The sequence below is a fragment of the Etheostoma spectabile genome, chromosome 6, assembly GCF_008692095.1.
Source record: "Etheostoma spectabile isolate EspeVRDwgs_2016 chromosome 6, UIUC_Espe_1.0, whole genome shotgun sequence".
Taxonomy (NCBI): Eukaryota; Metazoa; Chordata; class Actinopteri; order Perciformes; family Percidae; genus Etheostoma; species Etheostoma spectabile.
Window position 1 is genome coordinate 13,398,576 of NC_045738.1, and position 8,743 is coordinate 13,407,318.

Genomic DNA, 8,743 nt, shown 5'->3' on the forward strand with positions numbered 1-8,743 from the left:
GTGTGTGTGTGTGTGTGTGTGTGTGTGTGTGACCTGAAACAAAGTAGGAAAAGAGTCTAAGGCTGGAAGAAGAGCAATGAATCAAATCCATTGTGAGTTAGGATATTCAGCTCAATGTTTACGCATACTGCAAGTTGCACGGAAAAGAGTGTTGATTGTTTAATGATTTGTCCATTTTAAATTAGCAGTTATTGATGGAAGAGTTGGTTTTCCATCAATAATGCTGGTAAGGGCTTTGAAGTGGGTATTTAAAACTTTTATTTAACTTCTACAGTATTTGAATTTAATTTAACCACGTAAATTCCATTGAACCAGCCTCTTTAACAATAATGACCTGGCCAAGACAGCAGCAAAAATTGGAGACAAAACAATACAAATCAGACAACAAATAAAACTAAATTAAAAACTAAGATCAAAAAAAGAAAAGATAAAAATTGCAATTAAAAAGCATTTACCAGAACGTAAAACGTAAAACACTTGTTTAACGGATGGATCCCATACATTAAAATATTTTCCGTTCCAAATGGCTATAGAAAATTAAAACAAATGCTTTGCTGGCCATCTCTGTTAGCAAATATGTCTTGTGATTTGAGATAATGATTGCAAGATGAACACTGAATATGCTGGGATATGAATGTAATTCACCCAGAATGGCTTCATAAAGTAAATATAGCGGGGACAGACAGGAAGGGAGAAACGTCGATCCCAGGTTGCTTCAAAGAAATATATACATCAAGCAAAATATCTACACATTTGTAACAGGTAATAAGTTACATTGTCTTCCCCTGAGCTGTAGCAATGTCCACAATGTCTGTTGGCTAGCATTATAAAACAATATCAATATCAATCTAGTTTTATCATAGTTAAGTACAAGTTTGATTTGAGTGAGCTGAGACTGCAAAATATTAAAGACAGACTGTATTTATGAAGTTGGGACAGAAGATCCACAGTTATACAACACCTTATCGTCTGCATAGCAATAAGTATTAGTTTCATGTGCATTAACACTTAAATTATGAAAAGAAAAAAGAAAAGTAGGCCGAGCACAGAACGTTGAGGCACTCCATTGAATAAAGTAAGCCAGCTTAAACTGTGCCCACTTACTTTTGAACACTACAAACTAAACTACAGGAATGCTACAACTAACACAGACAATGTGCTATAGATTAGTATTTGAGTAGGGTAAGTGTTTAAAACATCCAGCTTGTTGAATGTATATGTCAATGTCTGGAGAGATACCCATTATGTAATTTCTGAATGGTTGCCAGAAAATGACCAAGGCTAAGGTTTGACATGTGAATATGATTACCTGTCCACTATCTCTCCATCCATTCATCTCACTAAGAGTACGGTGACACAGGAGCAACGATTAATGATGCTTCACAGAGGTGGGCAAAGAGCTTAACACTTCCCCGGATAGTCCTCTCAAAGCAGCCATAGTGCTGTGGTGAGTTAAACACAAAAGCGGCAGTTTGTTTTTGTCGCAAGGTAAAGTTGAGAGCTGTTGAACGTTTCCTGCTGCCTCATATAAGGCTGTCTTTACTACTTAGGGATTTGACTTTAGATGTTTTCAGCTGCAGTGACATTTCCAGCATTAGAGCAAAAAATAAAGTCAAATAGCTGCTGCTGCTGCTGGATGAGTTGTTTTAGTGGGGATTGAATGAGCTCAGGACCACATCAGCAGGGTGGAGAGGTGGGGGTAGCAAAACCACATGACCAATTTGCCAATTAGGTTGGAAAATGGCACATTCAAGGAAATAAACTGCCTGCCATGTTGTTGTTGTTTTTTTTTTTTTACTCCTGTCACTGTATTGAATGCTTATTAAACTTTTACAGGTAAAGCTGGTTCGTAATGCAATACAATTCATGTCAGATGCAGAAAGGATAATGACATTATGACACAGTGGTCAGAGTTTAAGGTCTTTTTAAGACTGTAAAAAGTCTTTAAAATGCTTGTTGATACATCATTTGTTCATGTGCACATTAAAAGCTACTTCGAAGCTTTCTGTTTACATGTCAATTGAAATGACATATAAGAGACATGCGTGTAAGAGTTTTTCTGTGTCAAAGCAGGTGCCATTAATAATGCATCAACAACGTTTGCACTACATGTTTAAGTAAAGAAAAATCAGCCAGCCAACCAGAATAAAAAAAATCACATTACTGTAAGGTTTTGTGTTAGTCGACTAGAGGATCAACAGAAAATTAACCGCTACGTATTTAGATAATTAATTAAAAGTTTGAATGTTTCAGGCAACAATGAAAACTGTTCTCTATAGTCTCTCAAATATGATGATTTGCTGTTATTTCTTTTGATATTTTATAGACTAACGATTAACAAAAACAAATAATTATCAGTAATCAATAATGAAAATAATTGTTACTTAAAGCCCTAATGATGTTCATAGAGAATAGAATGCTAAACAGGGGCTATATTATTATATTATAGTAAATTGTGGAAAACAATCACCACTACTCTTACTGAGTAAGAGTCATATATCTGTGCTGATGTCAGCAGGTTCCACATGTAATTGCATTTTGATGTATGTTACTTTTTGAATGCATAGGACAGAAAATAACCAGTCACTAGCTAAAGCTAAAGGAAACATGTTGTATTTACAACTTGCTAAAGTTATCACCAAGGTTAATTACAAAAGCAAAGTCATAGGGAGGATCATTTAAAAACAAGTTATTATGATGTTGTTTGGATGGTGTTTGTATCCTGATGTGAAGATAAAGATAATTTATTTTCCTGCAGAGATGTGACACATATTAGCCTCGTCCTCCCTATAAACAACTCTGATGAGAGGCAATCGGTTTGTCAGGCCAGTCTGTCACACGTGATATCACATTTGTTTTGTCTGCTGTTTGGCTGCAGGCAAAGAAATATTGTATCCATGCAAGGGCAAGACAAGAAAGCCTGGATTAGACATGCAACGCTGAGCTGATGAGGTTTTACACAAAATGCTGTCAGCAGAGAAGATAATAGATTACATGTTATGCCATGCTTTATTGTCATGAGTGACTGAGCCAGCATGACTTTTTCATATAAAGTGTGGAGGAAGCGTGTGTGGAAAAACAGACCTTGACATGCATTCTACTAATCAATATAACGTGGCTATATGTAACTTTCAGGTTGTGTTGATTTAAGCAGTCCCTTTGGACAAAACCGGTACTGTTTTTACCACACGTGCTGTCGTAAAGGTCTAGGAGTTAACATATAGTTACAATGAATATTTTTGCTCAAACAGAAAATCATTCCTTTATAATAAGAGAATATGTTACAGAGGCATTGTTGCATTTCAAGTGTTTTATACAGTAACTTAGCCTACTTTGGATGTTTTGTAAGCTAAACTGGGTATCACTGTCTCTGTGTTTTGAACCAAAGAAATAGGCTACAAGTTTGTTGTAGCAACCAACGTAATAACTTCAAAATATACAGCGCACTTCATGAAACCCAAGGACACTTTACACAGGTACACGGGACAAGGGAATAGAAAGTAGTAGCCACAAACAGGGACTAAAAGGAATATAAAGTCTGTGCGAAATGGAAGGGGGACGTAATTTAATCCAGGCTACTGGCATGATAGATTTATTTATTTGATTAGGACAATGCACAATAATCAACATTTTTGTAAATGCGCCAGTGTTAGCCAGTTGGCTAATTTTCCATTGTAGTTCTAGTTACCTAGCATGCATGTCTTTATGGTGGGAAGAAACCGGAGCACCCACGGGGAGAACATGAAAACTCCACAGAACGACATGGACATGAACCTAGAACCTTCTTGCTGTGGGGTAGAAGTGCAACAACCACATCGCGCATACAACCACATCGCTTATTGTAAAGTTTGTCTTATGTATTAAATAGACATATTGATACCTGAGGACATTTTATGAATAGTTTCCAATCCCATAATTGTTTCCATGTGTTAAAAGGCCGATTTAATGTGACTTTGATTTCGCCTGTTGTCTTTCACTTTGACTTTCCCTTTTAGCTTTTAGTTGTTCTTCATTAAATTTCCATATTTTCTGTGATGGCCCTGCCCATGTATCATCCATAACTACAGCAGATAACTTCTAAAATAAAATTGTAATACAATTATCCCTTTATAAAGAAATCTCCTATTACCCTTTATCTGGCTGGCTACAATAACACAAGCTTTTCCGGTGTTCAGCCGAAATCTGTGACCCATCAGAATGTGTGCTGTGTAGCGCCGTCTACATTCCTTAGACTAAATCATTTTGTTCCTTGCAGGAAAAATTGGACCCGGGCATAGGCCTTAATAAAAACTATATACAAATAGCGTTCTTTTTACTATTAGTCTTGTTTGCCGTTACAGGTGATTTATTATCATCAGATGGAACATTACACAGTTTCAGAAACCCTTATAAGTTGTATATAGTCTGTTTTAAAAACATTTAAGAACCTCATTGAGATAAGAAGGAAGTGCTGTCTCATAAAATCACATAGAACATCACAATCGGACAGCACAGCAGAGAAAGCATTAGAATATTTTCTTATTGTAAACGGCAGCACGTTGAGTGCATGATTTCCAAGCCTCTTCTTTAAGTTCTCCTTGTTTTTGATGAACTCCGCCCAGTCCCTCTGCACAGAAGGACATTATCTTTGGAGTGCTTCTTCTTGCATAATTTTAGCAAAATGCTGACAAGGAAAAGACCTTTGGCTCTGATCATTTGGAACTCAAATGTAAATTTTCTAAAGCAACAACCTTAAATAATTAAGTCTGAGTGAGGAGGACAGATGGTCTCACAGAAGCAGTGGCAACAGCCAAAAATGTATCGGATCAGGGTTCAAGAAACACACATATCTGCAATCGGCTTTTAGTTGCAAAGTGGCTACCAGTCTGAGCTTGTGAGAATGCATGAGCAGTTTTGTTTTGAATCATCAGGCCCTTGGAGAGTCTGTATGATTACGCACAAATAATAATTACACACAAATAAAAAAATAAAGTTAAATTACTGAAATAAGATGAACTCACAGAAATCTTGTATTCTGCATGTTTGTAAAACAAATGTATTCTGTAAATGGGGGATAAGATACCTGTTGTTTTGCACTTTGTTTTCCATCTGGTGTCTTTGTCCTTTTGTGTCCTGTGCTGTCTTGTCTTTTGTTTGACAGCAGTTCTCCTCCTAGCTGAGGACAAGGATTACAGTGAGCTTGGTACAGTGAGCTGTCTGTCTGTCTTGCTGTCTCTCTCTCTCTCTCTCTCTCTCTCTCTCTCTCTCTCTCTCTGTCGACCTCTTTCTCTCACCCCCAATCGGTCAAGGCGGATGACCGCCCACCCGCCATGGTTCTGCTCGAGGTTTGGGCCTCTTAAAAGGAAGTTTTTCCTTGTCTCTTTCGCCTAGTACTTGCTCTTGGTGGGAATTGTTAGGTTTCTGTGAATAACATCACAGAGTACGGTCTAGACCTGCTCTTTTACGAAAAGCGCTGTGAGATAACTGTTGTTGTTATTTGTTGCTATGTAAATAAAATTGATGAGTTCAGATGAATGGAAACTGTAGGGAAGCTATCTCACCAAAAACAAATCCAACTTCCACTGGCAATCCCACACCACACAGCTAAAAACACACTGACCCCTCCTTTGGGTAACACTGCACAATAAGCAATTATATAAGTTGAACAGCATTTCAACAGCACCCACACACAGCTTGTGTAGCCTGTATTTTTTTTATGGCAGAGTTGGAGAGCAGATCACATGGAGCCTCCCCAGGAGAGCAGCTGCTCTACCTCCGCTTGAAGAGGAGCTGAAATAGTTCTTCTGCCCAGGGGAGGATGGGGGCAGGTTTGGTAGGGACAGGGTGGGGGGGGGGGGGGGGGGGGGGGGGGGGTGATTGGAAGCTGGAGCAGAGGGAAAAAGTGCATCATGGGTCCCATGACTCAGTGTGCATCTCTGAACAATTTGCACCCTTAGGGGCTGTAAAGGTTCTATCCAGTAAGTAGGCCATGTAGCTGGATGTGGACGGTGGGATAGTGCCCATGGGTGCCCTATGATGGCCACACTTTCCAGATGCACAGAGTAGCTGACATTCAGTCTTACGTGACCCCCCCATTGTTGTGTGTGTCATACAGAAATGTGCTCAGCTTTGTTAAAATTGATCTTATTGTTATAAGGGTCTTGACCTTTTATCTTTGTGTTCGCTCATATCCCTCTTTTAGTCCTTTCTGCATGACATGGCACTAAATTCCACTCTGCCTAGCATGAATCATGCGGTGCTTGTTCTGGACCATGCCATGCTGCCAATGTTTGTGTGGTATTACAATGCATCAGCTCTGTCTCATTTACTTCTAAATGACCACAGAGTAATGGGCCGGTGTGTTTGGAAAATGAGCTTTCTAGTGGCCTGCTTTCTGGTGCAGTGAACAGGAGACGAGAACAGTATTTTCCCTTCCATGGATGATGATTACATGGTTTCATACCTGCTAATAATGTTTTCAAAATAGGTTCAGATTTGATCTCACTTTACTGGGCTCTTACTTAACAAAAAGTCAAGAGAGTTATAGGTTCATTAACACTGTTTCCAGGCTATGAGTTACTCAGATGGCCAGGATCTTCCTTCCTCTATTTTTATTCAAATTGACATTTTGCCAGCAATGTGCATCTTACATCATCAAAATTTATAAAGCACATAAAAGCACTTAGCAGCTCCATTTATGACACATGTGGTTCTGTTTTTCTTGCCTCCAGTTGACAGTTTATCTATAGACATTTGCAGTTTAAGACAATTTGCTAGGATTTAGCCAATTTCAGCCATCACATTGACATTAGCCTTATTACACTTAAGGCCAATGTCATATTGGCACAGTCAGTGAAGCCAATAGTCCTTTTTCCACAGAAAAACTCCAGTCCAGTGTGCACCACATGCTTGCATTACATCTTCCCTATAGTAAACACTGTAAAGGACACCCCATTACAAAATACAAGTAGCATGCTTTAATCCTGCAGATTTTCTGTAAGTGCTTTTTTAAATCCTGGCTACCAGTGTGGCTCTGTGGATGGGAATGTCAGTCTGTTGGGCAACCACTATAAGATGGATTGCCATGACATTTTGCATAGACATTCATGGTTGGATTCACGCTGTGGGTTGCTTAATGGTTTTGTTGATCCACTGAATTTTACTCTAGCAGACGTTTGATTTGTACGTGAAATGTCTCCGCAACTTTTGAATGGATGTCCATGAAATTTGCTTCACACATTCATGTACCTCATAGGATGAAATGAAACAACTCTGGTGATCACTTAACATTTTGTCTAGCGCAACCATCAGGTCAAAAATGTGATTTTTCTAATTCTTCTTAGTCTTTTTTCAAGCAAAATACTGCTCTAAATGCAGACTTGCATAAGGGATTTATCAGAAATAGGAGAGGAATCATAAAATATAGGTGATGTAGCTCACCGAGGACATCTTACATCCATTTAGTTGCTGTGGCCTCCAACATTGTAAAAAGCCATTTCCTTCACATTGTTCCCCTTGGGTGTATGCTGCTTGAGAAGAAAAGTGTTTCGCTTTGATCATACATTATTCAAAGTCTCTGAATTATCTGGCTGTTCCTTAAAATATTCAACTTAAGCACTTTTTGTGTTCATGTCACTTCAGGTCTGTTGTTCCTCTGCTGCTTTTGTTCATCAACTGCAAATGCCCATTTCTAACTGGTCCATAACTGTGAGTGTTGCAAAAGTCTCCAGAGAGGCAGCACTTACTTAACCCTTACAGTGTGACAATTTCCCATGAAAATAAAACAGTGAAAACATGGTTCTTTACAGTCGCATCCTGTCCAAAAATGTCTAGTAAAATGGCATTCTGTGGAATCGTGTACTGTTGGCTAAAGCCTGTTTAATATTATTTGAATTATAGATTTTAGAATTTTTTTAAACAAGTACAGTCACCTGTAACATGGTTCTGGAGAAGAGAAACCAGATATCTAATCAAATGCTATGCTTTAGGCAGGGGTGCACAAATGTTTTATGTGTGGCTGCCAGTTTAGGGAGCCAGCGTATGATTGACGTTGCCAAACAGTAGCTTGCTACAAGTTGCCATTCCTAACCTGGCAACTCAGTTGTATTTATATGTCAAATCATGACCGACACTATCTGAAACCACTTCACAGACAAAGCAGGCCTAGTCAACACTCTCGTGTCACGTTCAGAGGCCGCCTTTAAAAAAGTTAGAAAACAAAGTTTAAAAAAATAATGTCATATGGAATATTTTATGACATTCTATACTATGACTTTTTGACATTTGTATGACTTACTATGTAATGTTTGTTGACATTGTTATGACATACTATATTATGACATTTTATGACATACGATACTGTGACTTTTTTGGACACATTTTTAATGACATGCTATATTATGACATACTATACTATGGTCTTTATATGATGTTTTAATAATTCTAACATACAATAACCTTTTGACATTTTATTACTTAATAAGAATTTTTTACATACTATACTAGGATTTTTTTTAGACATTTTAGGACATACTACAGTATACTATGACTTTTACAACATACTATACTGTCTTTATTACATACTATACTATGACTTTTTGACATTCTCATGACATACTATACTATGTCTTTTTTGGAAATTTTATGACATACTGTAGTATAACTTTTTATTACTTTTTTTGACATACTATACTTTAACTTTTAGACATTTTTATGTACTACTATACTGTAAACGTTTGTCATTTTTATAACATACTTTGACTTT

General features: G+C 37.7%; 1 protein-coding gene across 1 annotated transcript in view; it reads left to right on the forward strand.

Moving 5' to 3' along the window:
• LOC116691725 (glycoprotein endo-alpha-1,2-mannosidase-like protein) overlaps window positions 1-8,743 on the forward strand; it is a 17,840-nt gene that overhangs the window by 2,872 nt on the left and 6,225 nt on the right. The gene's annotated exons all lie outside the window — the stretch shown is intronic.